Source organism: Panulirus ornatus, chromosome 24 (genome assembly GCF_036320965.1).
Source record: "Panulirus ornatus isolate Po-2019 chromosome 24, ASM3632096v1, whole genome shotgun sequence".
NCBI lineage: Eukaryota > Metazoa > Arthropoda > Malacostraca > Decapoda > Palinuridae > Panulirus > Panulirus ornatus.
In genome coordinates this window covers 5651608-5665301 of record NC_092247.1, presented here as the reverse complement: position 1 = coordinate 5665301, position 13694 = coordinate 5651608, and the positions used below count along the sequence as shown (strand labels likewise).

At 49.2% G+C, this 13694-nt stretch overlaps 1 protein-coding gene across 9 annotated transcripts in view; it reads left to right on the top strand.

The window, feature by feature from the left end:
* Cen (cerebellar degeneration-related protein 2-like) overlaps nucleotides 1-13694 on the top strand; it is a 264778-nt gene that overhangs the window by 84506 nt on the left and 166578 nt on the right. For 2 of the 9 annotated variants that reach the window (XM_071677028.1, XM_071677020.1), the window contains exon 1: nucleotides 12402-12495. The exons of 1 other annotated variant lie outside the window; for it this stretch is intronic. The gene's annotated coding sequence lies outside the window, so the exon portion shown is untranslated. Of the gene's footprint in view, nucleotides 1-12400; nucleotides 12496-12522; nucleotides 12541-13694 lie in introns of those variants that run through there. 6 more of the 9 variants (XM_071677026.1, XM_071677021.1, XM_071677029.1 and 3 more) reach the window with 6 other exon arrangements.

The window sequence follows — 13694 nt, the reverse complement described above, 5'->3', positions numbered from 1 at the left end:
TCAACGTGTGTTGAACAACAGGTGTTACAGTCCTGCCTGTCTGGCCAGATACCTCCCCAACTCCTCCCTCCCTCCCCCCCATTTTTACCTCCCCCCCCACAACTCCCACATCTACAACCCAACTCCCCCTCCTCCTCCCCCCTTTTCCCCACCTCCTCCACACACCCACACACGCCAAGGTCCCCCCACATTTCCTCTTCCTCATTTCTGCTTTACCATCCTGTTTCCCATTTGCAGTGGTGGGTAGGGAGGAGCCCTCCGCTTTACTGCCCTGTCTTCCATCTGTGGTGAGCTAGGTTTTCCCATGTTCTTTCCTCTAGTAGGTAACCTCGACACAGACCATCCGGTCTTCTGTTGTCTATCCATCCCACCCATGTACTGTCCTCCAGTAGATAATTTCGACACAGACCATCAGGTCTTCTGCAGTCTGTATATCCCATGTACTGTCCTCCAGCACATAACCTCGACACAGACCATCAGGTCTTCTGTTGTCTGTCCATCCCATACTGTGTCCTCCAGCAAGTAACCTCGTCACGGACCATCAGGTTTTCTGTTGTCTGTCCATCCAGTACAGTGTCCTTCAGCACATAACCTCGTCACGGACCATCAGGTCTTCTGCCACCTGGTCTTTTCCCCCCCATGTTCTCCCAGAAGACGGTGCAGACCCAGGTACTCATTACACCTGGCCGTGGAGTGCGACTTGCCTCACTTCCGAAGAATACCCCTTCGTTCTTCCACTCCAGCGAACACTCCCGCAGTCTTCCCGGAAGAGGGCGTGACCATCTGCGTCAGGAGGCGGCGCTGCCGCCACTTGGGAAGGGGGGCAAGGATGACCTGGCCACTGGATCAGTCTGGCTGGCTACCTAATGATCTGTGGTGATCTCCCCGTTCGTTAGGAGGGCAGAGGCGCGCCCCTTGGCTAGAGAGATACGCAGGAGTACCGTATGCAGGAGGGAAGATGCAGAGGTGCCACCGGCCACGAGGGAAGGTGCCACCAACCATGAGGAGAGAGATATACGAGTGCCCACTGCTGACGAGGGGAGATATGACAGCCTAAGGGTGCGAGACCTGACACATGATAGTTCTGGCATCCTTCCCACCCGCCATCGTAGTGCCAGGAGTGCGTGTCCGTCGTGCTGAGTGGCACCTGGCTATATATATACATACACATACACCAGGGCGTCCGTCTTGTTGCCTAGGTTATAACGGTGAAGCCTTGGGCGGGCTGGTGTCCTCCGTCACCCGTGGCAACTCATCCACACACACCCACACACACACACACACACACACACACACACACACACACACACACACACACACACACACACGGCCCACCACAACACCTGCCAACACTGTAGGTAAACACCTTCCTCCTCCCAATACGCGTCACATCGCCAAATGTATTAAGTTATTTCTACGTGTAGGTAGACCCTCCCTGGCAGTGCCCTAGGCCGTGTACTTGGTACGGAAGGGCTGGTGTGCTGTAGGTGGAAGGGAAATGAAGGGGAGGTAGATATTGTACAAGCTGCGTCGTATTTCATGATCGAGGTGGCGGATTCCGGTTTGATCGAGGATCGTCTCCTCCGTTGATGGCGACGAGATGCAGCGTACTCCTGTATTGCTGTGGATCGTTAGGGATTTCCTCCTCACGATTCGCGACTGGAGCCTCATTGCTTCCCCTCCTCCCTCATACATTAATGGAAACACAGGTTTGCCTCATCGGTCCTGCGTTGCCTCTGATGATGGTACAGCAAAGCTCGCCCTGACGGACGCTGGTGGAACCAACTGGTGCATTCATCTCGTCCCATCGATAAGAGATTAGACACGACAAAGGTGTATGACGAAGTGTAATGCCGGCAAGCTTTTTGAGTTGAATGAGCGACTTATTTAGAGTAGGTCTAGCATTATTGCTCCTTCAGAACCAATATATGTACATGAACGTGTGTGTGTGTGTGTGTGTGTGTGTGTGTGTGTGTGTGTGTGTGTGTGTGAGCAGCTCACATTCTATGATAGAAACTGAAGCTAATTAGAATAGAGATTACAGACGTATCCAAGATGGAAACATAAACACAGACAGTGCACATTACTGAGTTCCCATATCACTCAGGTCCTGCTGGTGATTCTGAAAGCAGCAGACAGCATCATTACGTCCACAAATAACGCCACTCAGGTCTGGTCACCGAGGGTGAGGAGGTACAATGATGTGATTGACACCGTGTGCAAAGGAGAGCAGCCAAGATGGTACCCGGATCAAGAGGGCTGAGGTTGAACGAGAGGCTGAAGGGTTGCACATTTGTCCGTCAGGGAGAGAGAGAGAGAGAGAGAGAGAGAGAGAGAGAGAGAGAGAGAGAGAGAGAGAGAGAGAGGTGGAAGGGAGGTGGGTTACCATATTTCAGCCCTCGCAAGTCTCTCATCCACCTGGAGAACAAGGAGGACGATGAATGACCACCTCTCTTCATGGGAAGGAGTACCACGGTGACCAGAAGGCATTACGAGACGCTGGTGTCGAGAGGCTTGTGAAGACGGTCCGTCCAACGAGTTGTGTATCGTCCTCCTCGCCACCCAGCAGCGGTGGGGGAAAGTGAGGGAGGGACGGACGGATGGCTGGCCGGCCGGCGGTCTGCCACAGCCTCTCTGTCGTTGCTTCCTGCTCCACTACTGCCCCTGGTAATGAGTAGTGGTCTGGCACCTGTGTTAGAGAGAGAGAGAGAAAAAAGACTGACCAGCTTTGCCTCACACCTGCAGTGAGATAGACCAGGTTTTTTTTTTGGTTTTTTTTTCCTTCCTACGTTTTATCTGCAGGTAAGGGCCAGGCCATGGGCAGACGGGGAGGGTAATGGTTAATGATGTAGGGGAGAAAGGGGGTGATTGAAAAAAAAAAAAAGAAGGGCAGGTGGGGAGGGTGTGAAAGCTAAAGTTCTTTTCGTGTTCTATCACTGCCTTATCACTGCCTCGGTCACTGTCATCATCGCTGCAGGTGCCACGTTGTAGTGACGGTGAAACGGAGTGAGAATTGGCTTAAGGTGAGGTTCTCGACCAGTGCTATCAACCAGCCTCTGTCTCCCACACCAGCTGGACACTATAAATCTCAGAACTAGGTAACCCCCTTGTCCGCGACCAGCTCACAAGCTGACTACCACCGCCTCATACCTCCCAGTGAACGCGGGGCTATCACTTCGAACTTCCCCAGTTATAGAACACTCGTTCTGAACTCCAGCACACGTGCCGGTGTGCCCCGCGAGAGAGCCACGGCGAAAGAGGAGGTCAAAGAGACCTATTTTCCAGAGCAGATGTTGCCTAGTGACCCCGTGTGGCTACTGGGGGGTTAATGTGGGGGGTTCGACTTGTCGTGGTTGCGAAGTCGTTCGTTCACTGTCGCGGGGACGATTATATGCAAAACGTTTAGGTATATTTTGGGGAAGAAAATGAGCAGCTTGGGGACTGATGGTAGCATGTGGGCGAAAGAAGGCCCTTCCCCTTCCCTCCTACCTACTGGTCGCCATGGTGAGAGTACTTGGTCGTGAAGGCGGTCGGTCCGACCTGGTGTGTGCGTCGAGACGGGAAAACGTGGACGCTGACTGAGGCCAGTCGGTCCGACATGACTTTCGACGCGACGCAAGGGAAGCGTCTGTGAATATAAGTTAGAAGGAAGTGAATGATTTCATGAAGGAATCTAGACGAGAAACAGAGTCAAGTTGGGAAAGATGATCATCATCTTGGAACAGAAAGAAGCAGATTCTTCTGCTACACACGAGGCTGAGTACGGTGGATTGTTCTGCTACACACGAGGCTGAGGACACTGTGGTGAAAAGGACGTCATGATCATAAGACAGTAGGAGGCCAGGCGGGGATGACCTCAGTGAACCAGGGAGGCCAAGTCAGCCACAATGAACCAGGAAGTCACAAGAATGACTGTGAACCAAGAGGCCGAAAGAACTGAGGCGAACCAATAGGCCAAGAGAGCCACAATGAACCAGGAAGTCACAAGAATGACTGTGAACCAAGAGGCCGAAAGAACTGAGGCGAACCAATAGGCCCAGAGAGCCACAATGAGCCAGGAAGTCACAAGAATGACTGTGAACCAAGAGGCCGAAAGAACTGAGGCGAACCAATAGGCCAAGAGAGCCACAATGAACCAGGGAGACCAAGAGGACCACATCGAACCAGGAGATTGGGAGAACCACACCGAATGAAGAGGCCAAGAATATCATACTGAAGGAGGAGCACGCGAGACCCCCTGACGAAGGGGCCAAGTCGTCGTCGTCGTCGTCCCGAAGGGGGACAGCAAAACGAAGGGGAACGTCTCCTTCTGAGGGAACCAGCAAGAAACGTCTCGGTGGCTCTTCCTTTGACCGTCCCAGGCGAGTCGGGTGGTCAGATGGTACTATGTACGTGTGTGTGTACATGTACTCATTGTGTACCACACACACACACACACACACACACACACACACACGAGCCTCCGCAGTGAGGTGGGTGCAGTCTTGGCCGGGTGGTCTAACGGGCCAGGGTTCCCTCCTCATTCGGGGGCAGCTGGTTCATGGCCAACCCAACTGTTCATCCTGCCCTTTGGTGTCATATATATATATATATATATATATATATATATATATATATATATATATATATGTATATATATATATATATATATATATATATATATATATATATATATATATATATATATATATATATATATATATATTGGGAAGGATCACAATTTTGCGGGTGATCAAGATATTCCTAAAAGTCCACTGGGAAATTGAAACACGATAAGTTCCCAAGTGCACTTTCGTGTAATAATCACATCATCAGGGGAGACACAAGAGAGAAATATAAGTCAGTTGATATACATCGAAGAGACGAAGCTAGGACGCCTTTTGGTAAACATATGACTGTCCAAAACATATTTTCATATGCACTTTATTCGTATGTATATGTATATATGATCACACTAGTCCCCGATGATAGTTATGAAGGTGAATTGGCCATTCGTGAGTCGTTCAGATAATTTCGAATAGCATTGTATTATTCAGTACACGCTACACTACATGTCTCACGGAGGCACCCCGCCTCATCAGATGCAAACAATGAGTTGTTATGAAATGTTGTCTCCCGTTGAGGCGAATTGTCTCCGTGAAACATGTAATGTAACATGTATTGAATAATACATGTTAAGTAAGATTGTCTGAGCTCCTACTGAATGGCGATTTCACATATATATATATATATATATATATATATATATATATATATATATATATATATATATATATATATATATATATATATATGAGTTGGAGACGTTACATATACAAGACTGAAAAACGGGACAACACAAGAATTTAACTCTTTCTTACACACACACACACACACACACACACACACACACACACACACACCTCAGGAGCTGGTATCAGAGGTGTTCATCCATGGGTGTTAAACACGAGGTTGTGGCTGTAAATCAGCGACACATGATGCTTAAAAATGGTGGAGATGAGGAAGCTCAGGAGGTGTTGGTGATGGTGGTGGTGGTGGAAAGGTCTGGGAGACGAGGACCTTCCTGACGGTGGAGATGAGGAAGGTCTGGAGGAGGTTGTGGTGGTGATGGGGTGTGGGAGACGAGGACCTTCCTGATGGTGGCGGTGAGGAGGACCAGGAGGAGGTTGTGGTGGTGGAGGAGAGGGGCGTGGGAGGCGAGAGGACCTTCCTGATGGTAAACTATCGTAAACTGGACCAGCACCAGTCCCTCCCTCATGACCTCGCTGACCCAGAGCCAACTCCTCTCAGCGGTCAGTTGGCTCCCGTCGACAGCCAGGGATGCGGTAGCCTTAAGCTCCTGTCGAGTGTGTGTGTGTGTGTGTGTGTGTGTGTGTGTGTGTTCTCCTCTCTCTCAGCCTCAGGTCAGGTGGTGAGCGAGGCAGGGTATCTCCGAGCAGGGCAGGAATGAATGGAGAGAAAGTGAACCACTGATTCAGATGTTCCTCTCTCTCTCTCTCTCTCTCTCTCTCTCTCTCTCTCTCTCTCTCTCTCTCTCTCTCTCTCTCTCTCTCTCTCTCTCTCTCTCTAACTGCGCTAGACAAGAAAGTGGTTTTTTTTTTTTCTTTATCGAAACGTTAATTTAACCCTATGTCACCTAGGCTTGTTGTTAGGTTAGCCTCCCAGGGTTAGGTTACCAGTATATAACATCCTGTGCGTAAACAAGCCCAGTCTGTGATTAGTGTATGTGGTCAAAGTTTCGTTTGAAATAAACTTAGTTCGGGATCTTGTTAAAATTTCGCTAAGAATAAACTTAATACAGTACCGGGTCTTATCAATGATTGTACGTTCTAAGGAGTGCTATTAAGGCGGCCCATGTGTAGCTGTAGTGTAGTAATCGTCTCTTGGGTGGACGCTTGTGTTGTGCAAAATGTCATCTGGTTAGAATTAAGAATGAGGACTACCGCTAAAATCTTCAGATAGTTGCGAGGAAAAGAGCTGTTTTATTATTTAAATCTATGTATATATAGGATGCTACAGAACCATGAGAATCTTGCTTCCATGTATTAATTAATATTTATCAAAAGAAATGCACTTACGAACTTGAAAGGTGTATTTTTTAACGCATGTTTCAGAATCCTACCAGCAGCGTGCCAAAGTTTGGTATAAACTAGTGTACCAAGAAAAGTTGAGAGAAAACGGAGCGTTTCAGAAAACGGTGGTTTTATACTTTGTCGGATGGACTATTGTATTTGTAAAAGACGCTCTGTCAGTCAAACTTTTATGCATAATTTGCAGTCTTAAAAGTCATTGTTGTTCAGGCAAGTGGGTTTAAAATACATAGGATTTGTCACTAGGCTTTTGATAACCGACAACCGAACCGCACACGTTTTCATCTTTGAATTAATGTTTGAGTAATGAGTTTTTGCTCAGAACAGATAGACTATACGTGTTGTCGCCCTAAGAAATAGATGCAATGTTTATTTATATATATATATATATATATATATATATATATATATATATATATATATATCAGATAGCGACTTGGTTATAATTAACTGGTGCATCCATTACTTCTTGGCCATACGAGGCCAGCGGGGGCTGCCTCCCTCCGTTCAGGTCTGGTTGATCAGTGTCCTTGATGGTAATGATGGGACTGTGGTTTTTTGTGTGGCAGGCTGGACAAACCCAAGGTTGCTACTGCCGCTACTACTGCTACTGCTAATGATAATTGCTTTCGTAATTATATATTCAAAAGGACGGTGGTGGGGACTTATGGGGTGGGGTTTGAGATTAGTGCTATGGAGTCGCAAGGTTTTGTTATATTTTGTTATTATGAAATGGGGTTCGTGCGCTAGGGAGAGGGTTCGATATGGACCAGCCCGAAACCAGGTGGATAAGGGGGTCTCTGGACCAGGGTAAAGGTCTTTATGGACCAAACCGAAACCATGTGGATAGTGGGTCTGTGGAAGAGGGGAAGGGTCCATATGGACCAGACCGCAGCAAGGTGGTTAGGGTGGGGGGGGGGGGGGGGCGGAGAGTTCCTCTGTGGACCACGGAGAAGGTCCATATGGACCAGCCCGAAGCCAGCGGATGGGGGCAGTCCACGGAACAGGGAGAGGTGTATATATATATGGACCAGCCCGCAACCAGATGGATGGGGGAAGGAGGGGGATGGGGGCTGGTCCACGAACCATGGAGTGGACGGGGGGGGGGGAGGACTGCTGGTCCACGAAACCATGGAGTGGGTCCACATAGGCCTCCTTAAAGCCAGACGGGAAGGGATGGGAGCATAAATCCCTTAGCATCAGCCTATACATTCATCAGTGACTATGAATTCCTCTTACTTGGAGTACGTAAAGGACACGTAACGTGAAACTCTCTACCTAGCTAGGATTTTGCTCGTAAATTCCTAGTATATTTTGGTATTCGGTTGAATCGTATAGACTCATATTTGAATTATACATTTCTTGAAGTGTTTGGCCGTCCCCGATCTGAGGCCGACCTCGTTCACCCTGGGGGTGGTAGGCGGAGTGTTTGGGCCATCCGCGTTCGTCCTGGGTAATAAACACCGCCTGCGCTCCACCCCAGAGCCCTAGTGTCAACAAAGCCAGGGGGGGATCTGTGTTTACACTGGTGACGTCACCGGGAGATGGGGACGTGCCCACCAGGCCATCAGCTCCCGCCTCCGGTTCTCCCTCTCACTTGACACATTTCCTCCCTCATTGACACGTATTACGTGTAGCGTCATTAGCCAGGGCACTCGGGGATAAAAATTGGTTCTTCATCATCTCTCTGTGGCAGCGTAATTTTCAGGGACTTCGATGTTGACGAAAGGTCTTCGTGTGACGTTGGGTAGGCGATCATAAAGACCAGGAACCCGAGTAGTTACGTAGTTCTGACCTCCACAGCGGGAGTTTAGGGTACATCTAGACTTCCTCCTCTCAACGTCCTCCCCTTATATATGCTCCCCAAGGGAGCCCCGTCGTCATTGGCTTGGGCTGTCCTGCTTTCCGCCTCTCTAACCCGCTGTGTGGCGCGACCCAGGCTGCAGATGAATAGCCAGAACTCGCCGCGTGTAGGTGTCAAGCTGTCCCCCGACTCACGAGGCACAAAGGGGCCATTTTCGGTGAAGAAGAGTCCGCCGTGTGACTCCTGGCTCGTCTCTGGCCGCCTGCGGGTCCTCTGTGGTGCCTCATCGCTCACGCTCACCTGGCTAAATCGTTCCCTCTCTTGGGGAACTCTTTTGGCGGCGTATCATCCACGGCCACCTAGCGGCAGCAGCCATAGGATGCTCCATAAGCTACTCCTGGTAGGACTTCGTAGGACACCCGTCTCCTGCCGCTTCCTCAACCTATGGACCTTTGGCTGTGCTCCTCCCCCTCACGCCCCACCTCACGCCCCACCTCACGCCCCCAGCAGCATAAAACATTAAAGTCCGGCTACCTACCGCTAACTCGGAACCTCACCCACACACCTCTTCCTCACTGCGAGACCCAGCATTCACGCCACTCTCCCATGCGACTCCTGCCTCACGTATCACATCTCCCGCTTCTCCGTCATGCAAAGACTCATTCTCGACTCTCCAGAGTCAGTAACCCACCTCCACTTACACACTGGTACATCTGCATTAGCGTCACGGGACACCTGTCTCACCACGTCTCCTGCACGCGCACCAGGGGGAACCCTGCCTTGCATCGCCTCACCTCATCTTACCTAACCTTACCGTAGCTGCGGCTCGCCCAGACCTCCATCACCCCTGTAGTCTCCAACAAATACTTGTCATCCATTATTTCTGTACCTCTCACTTAGCCCCTCACTCGGTTGTCACTGCTATAAACTGGAAGCTAAACACAGCTGCTATAAGCTAAGGCCCAGATGTGAAGCAAGTCTTAGTGTGATAAGAATTAGCAGTTTATTGAGCCGGCAGCAGCCAATGGGGTAGATATTTACTGAGAAAATACACACGCTACACAAGGTGGAGGTACAGAAAAGGCGGATGGTGTCGGAGAGCTGGTGTTGATACAAATAATTGGATGGTAATCGACTGATCATATTCATGATGGTCACAGTGGGTGGGGCGGGATCGTCCTGGGAGTGGTCTATACCAGCTCGGGTGGGATTCTGTTACGGGTTTTAGGGTCGAAATGCAACACTAGGACGAGGGATCTCTGTTGGCAGGAGGTACATGTGGCGGCAATCGCCTCGCCCCTTCCCTTAACCAGTGGGAGAGGTGCAGGTGGATGATGGTTGGAGCCAGTTTGGTAACCCCCATCAACCCTAGGTGGCTAGCGGTACCATATAGGCAGAGCGGGTCGTGAGGAGGCGAAGGTTCCGTGGTAGCCAGGTACGTGGCTGGATCTTAAGTCGAGGTAGATGATGCCGTGCCGTTGCCACGGTTGATGAGGTGTGCTGCGTCGCCTGGGATAGTCTCGTTACCCGTTTGGTGACTGGGCTGGCAAGCGCAGTCTTCTGAAAATATACGAACTCGTAGGAATGTTTCCCGGGCTGAAGGTATCGAAGAGAAATGTGTTAGGCTTTTTTTTCTATAAGGAAGGAGGTGGAGGAGGAAGAGGGAGGAGGAGGAGCTTAATTAAGCAAGCCCTTAAGGGTGAAGCTCAACGACCCAAGGGTTGTACGGAGCTGCCTCGTCAGGAGTCGTCCCGTTGTGCTTGGTGGAAGAGGTTGGTCGTACTGTACCGTCGTGCCGAAAGGTCGTACCGTCATGCTGAAAGGGTTGTACAGTTCTTGCTCAGGGGAGTTGTACCGTCGTCTTCAAAATGTCCGCTGCCTTCTCCCACACGGGTCGTGTGGATGATGCTCAAAAGGTTGATGAATGTTTAGCCACGTGAGACATTCTATCCTTGTTAACGACATGGGTCTCTTAACGACATGGGTTTCTTAACGACATGGGTCTCTTAACGACACGGGTCTCTTAACGACACGGGTCTCTTAACGACATGAGTCTCTTAACGACATGAGTCTCTTAACGACATGGGTCTCTTAAAGACACGGGTCTCTTAAAGACACGAGTCTCTTATCGACCCTCAGTACTCCACCGTCAGCAGTAGAGATACGGAGGTTATCTCTCCAGCGAACAGGGAGAACACAGAGCATTGGTGCCGTAACATGAGTACAGTGATGACAAGGGGTCATTTGTACATTGTCACACAGGCCAAAGAATATAGGGGCGGGGTGGCGCCGATAATGGATGAAGGCAAGCGAGTATGAGTATGTACATATGTATATATATGTATATGGCTGTGTATATGTTATGTATATGTACGAGTATGGGTGTATATATATATATATATATATATATATATATATATATATATATATATATATATATATATAATGCTGTTGCTACCGGACTCCGCCGGATTGTGGTTACACCTCGAGTGGAAGGTCACATTCGACCAGGCTGTATCATCGTCTGCTGACGAGAGGGAGTCAGCATCGTCGAGGAGCTAACCACTCCAGAAGTGTCCGTCATCTCCCTGCTACGTGAAGTAGCGCAGGAGCTCCTACAGTGAAAGATAATGATGATGACAGTTGACCGATTCCTGCCTTAGCGAGTTAGCGCCAGGAACAGACGACTGAGTCTTATATAAGAAGAGATTTCCGGTCCCCCGCCACTGCCATCTTAGTCGCCTTTACGACACTGTATATATATATATATATATATATATATATATATATATATATTAGATATAGAGTGCCATGGGACCTAAACCTTTAGGTATTTTCGAGCACGTCTTTATAATTCACTATTGGCGTCTGACCTTTTTACGCAGCAGGTAGAGTTAAATGTCTTAAAAAAAAAAAAAAACGGAAGAACAAAATATCGTTAGTTGTGTACCAGCTGAGGATCATGCGTCATCCTCACATGATTATCATCATCATACATCTGAAGCTGGTAGCCATGGGTAGCCATAGACCTATTGTGTGATGGGTAGTCATAGACCTATTGTATGATGGGTAGCCATAGACCTATTGTGTGATGGGTAGCCATAGACCTATTGTATGATGGGTAGCCGTAGACCTCTTGTGTGATGGGTAGCCATAGACCTATTGTATGATGGGTAGTCATAGACCTACTGTATAATGAGTAGCCATAGACCTATTGTGTGATGGATAGCCATAGACCTGTTGTGTGATGGGTAGTCAAAGACCTATTGTGTAATTGACAACCACGAACATACTGCACTTTGGGTAAAACATGGACCTGGAGTATGATGGGTATAATATTTCAAATATTCTTTTTGGGGTCAGACAGATGATGACTAAGTATCCATAAACCTGAAAAAACCCCAGTTAAACCCCCCAGTTAAAACTCACATTCACAACCTCCCTTCCTAACCTTGCTATCCTCTCAACACGTGTAGAACCACGTACGTACGTTCTAATGGGCTCAAGTTTGTGTATCATTTCGTCCATGTTGACCTTTCGTTGGGGTCAGGCTAGAACCTAAGCTTTTGCTCACCATTTTTTTTTTTTTTCATTTTTTTTGCCGTTTTCGTCTGGCAACATCGTCACGTCGCCATGTTTCCATTTCTCCCTGTTTTTTCCCCTCTGTACATACTCAGAATTAACCGTAATTTAGTTTGAATTAAAAGTTGATGAGGTGTATTTGCCCCCGGGAAATTATATGTAATTATCGGTTATTGTTGTGTGTGGGTTGAGTGTTTCGTGGGGCATTGGTATCTGCGGCCAACAGTTTGTTTAACGATCGGTCATGCAAAGTCTCGTAGTCTCATTGTATGTATATATCCATTAAAGAGACTGCAGAATGTATTCATGCTGATCCACACGAGTGTAGGGTAATGGCGGTTATCCTTTAGCTGTTAAAGTCTTAGGCGAGGAGGGAGGAGACGTTGGCGCGAGGCGGGAGTTTTAAGGAGGGAGCGTCGGGAGGAGGAACACTTGTCATCAGCTGGTCAGTTGCTCAGTGCCAGTCGGACGGTCGGGGAGGTAGGACGCACGGTCGCCGCGCTCTCTCCCGTTCGTGTGGTGAGCTGGCCTGCTTTGTAGGCCGATCGATATTTGCAGGCAGTTGTGTGTGTTACCCCGTCGGAATATCGGACGGTGTTACGAGAAGTGGTGACGTGTGTGTTATGTCGAGTGGTGTGCAGTATGGTATACCACAGTCACGGATTGGACAACAAGAGTGGGTTCTGTGTACAATGCGCATGTCACATGGTTCGTGACAGACTGTATCGCAATATGTTACGGGGGAGAAGAAAGAGAGAAAAAAAAAAATTCCCCCCCGTAACGGTGCTTGCTATAGACGTGTCACGAAGTCAGCGCTGGAAAAAAAGTGTGTGTGTGACAATGCAGCTACTGACAAAAGACTCCTGTCTCGTGTACGTGCTTGTTTAAAGACAGCTGCAGCCCGCCATTATGTATGAAGCACAGCTAAGGGGCTGAACATCTACGTAATTGTGTTTTTGTATCATCCGTGCTATACAGTAGCCACGGGGAAAGCGAGCGGTGTGGTGGTATCAGGGGTGAAGCGGCAAGGTGTTGGGGTGAGGGTGGGGAGGAGGTGGTGGTATAGTCGGTGCACAATCAATACCGCCGAACCCAGGCAGGCCTGCTGCTCCTGCCGCCGCCTCGGTCGCTCCTCCTGCCGGAGGCCACCTCCTCTACCCCCGCCACATGGCACGTGGCTCCCACCCCGAGAACGCCACACCGTGCAGTCATTGTTACGGTCCTGGCCTCGTGGAAGTGCCGTTTGGAAGCCACGCCTGACGGTGGCGTCCCTCCGAAACGCTGCTGGGAAGGTGGTGCACGCGAGAGGGGGGTAGCCTGGCCAGGGCTTCCGTGGGTGCTGTGGTGGCCTGCATCCGATTTTATCCCTCCCTCTCTCGTGTGCTGTTGCAAGCCGCTTATGGCTCCCAGTTCCGCAGGAGGTTCTCTTGATCCGGCACTATGTGAACATTTTGAGTGCATTTTTTTTTTTTTTTTTTTTTAGTTTTCGGTCTCGCATACCTTGTGGAAGTGCCATGGAAATGGTACTTTAAGCCAGGGTTTTCTGGTTATCCCCAAGGACTTCGTCGGGGAGGGGAGACTGGAGATGCAGGACCTGCTGTGTCATCCAGAAGACAACCTTATCGACAACTTACAGTGTTATGTTATCCTCTGTGTGTGTGTGTGTGTGTGTGTGTGTGTGTGTGTGTGTGGCTCGGTTTTATGTAAAACTACCTGTA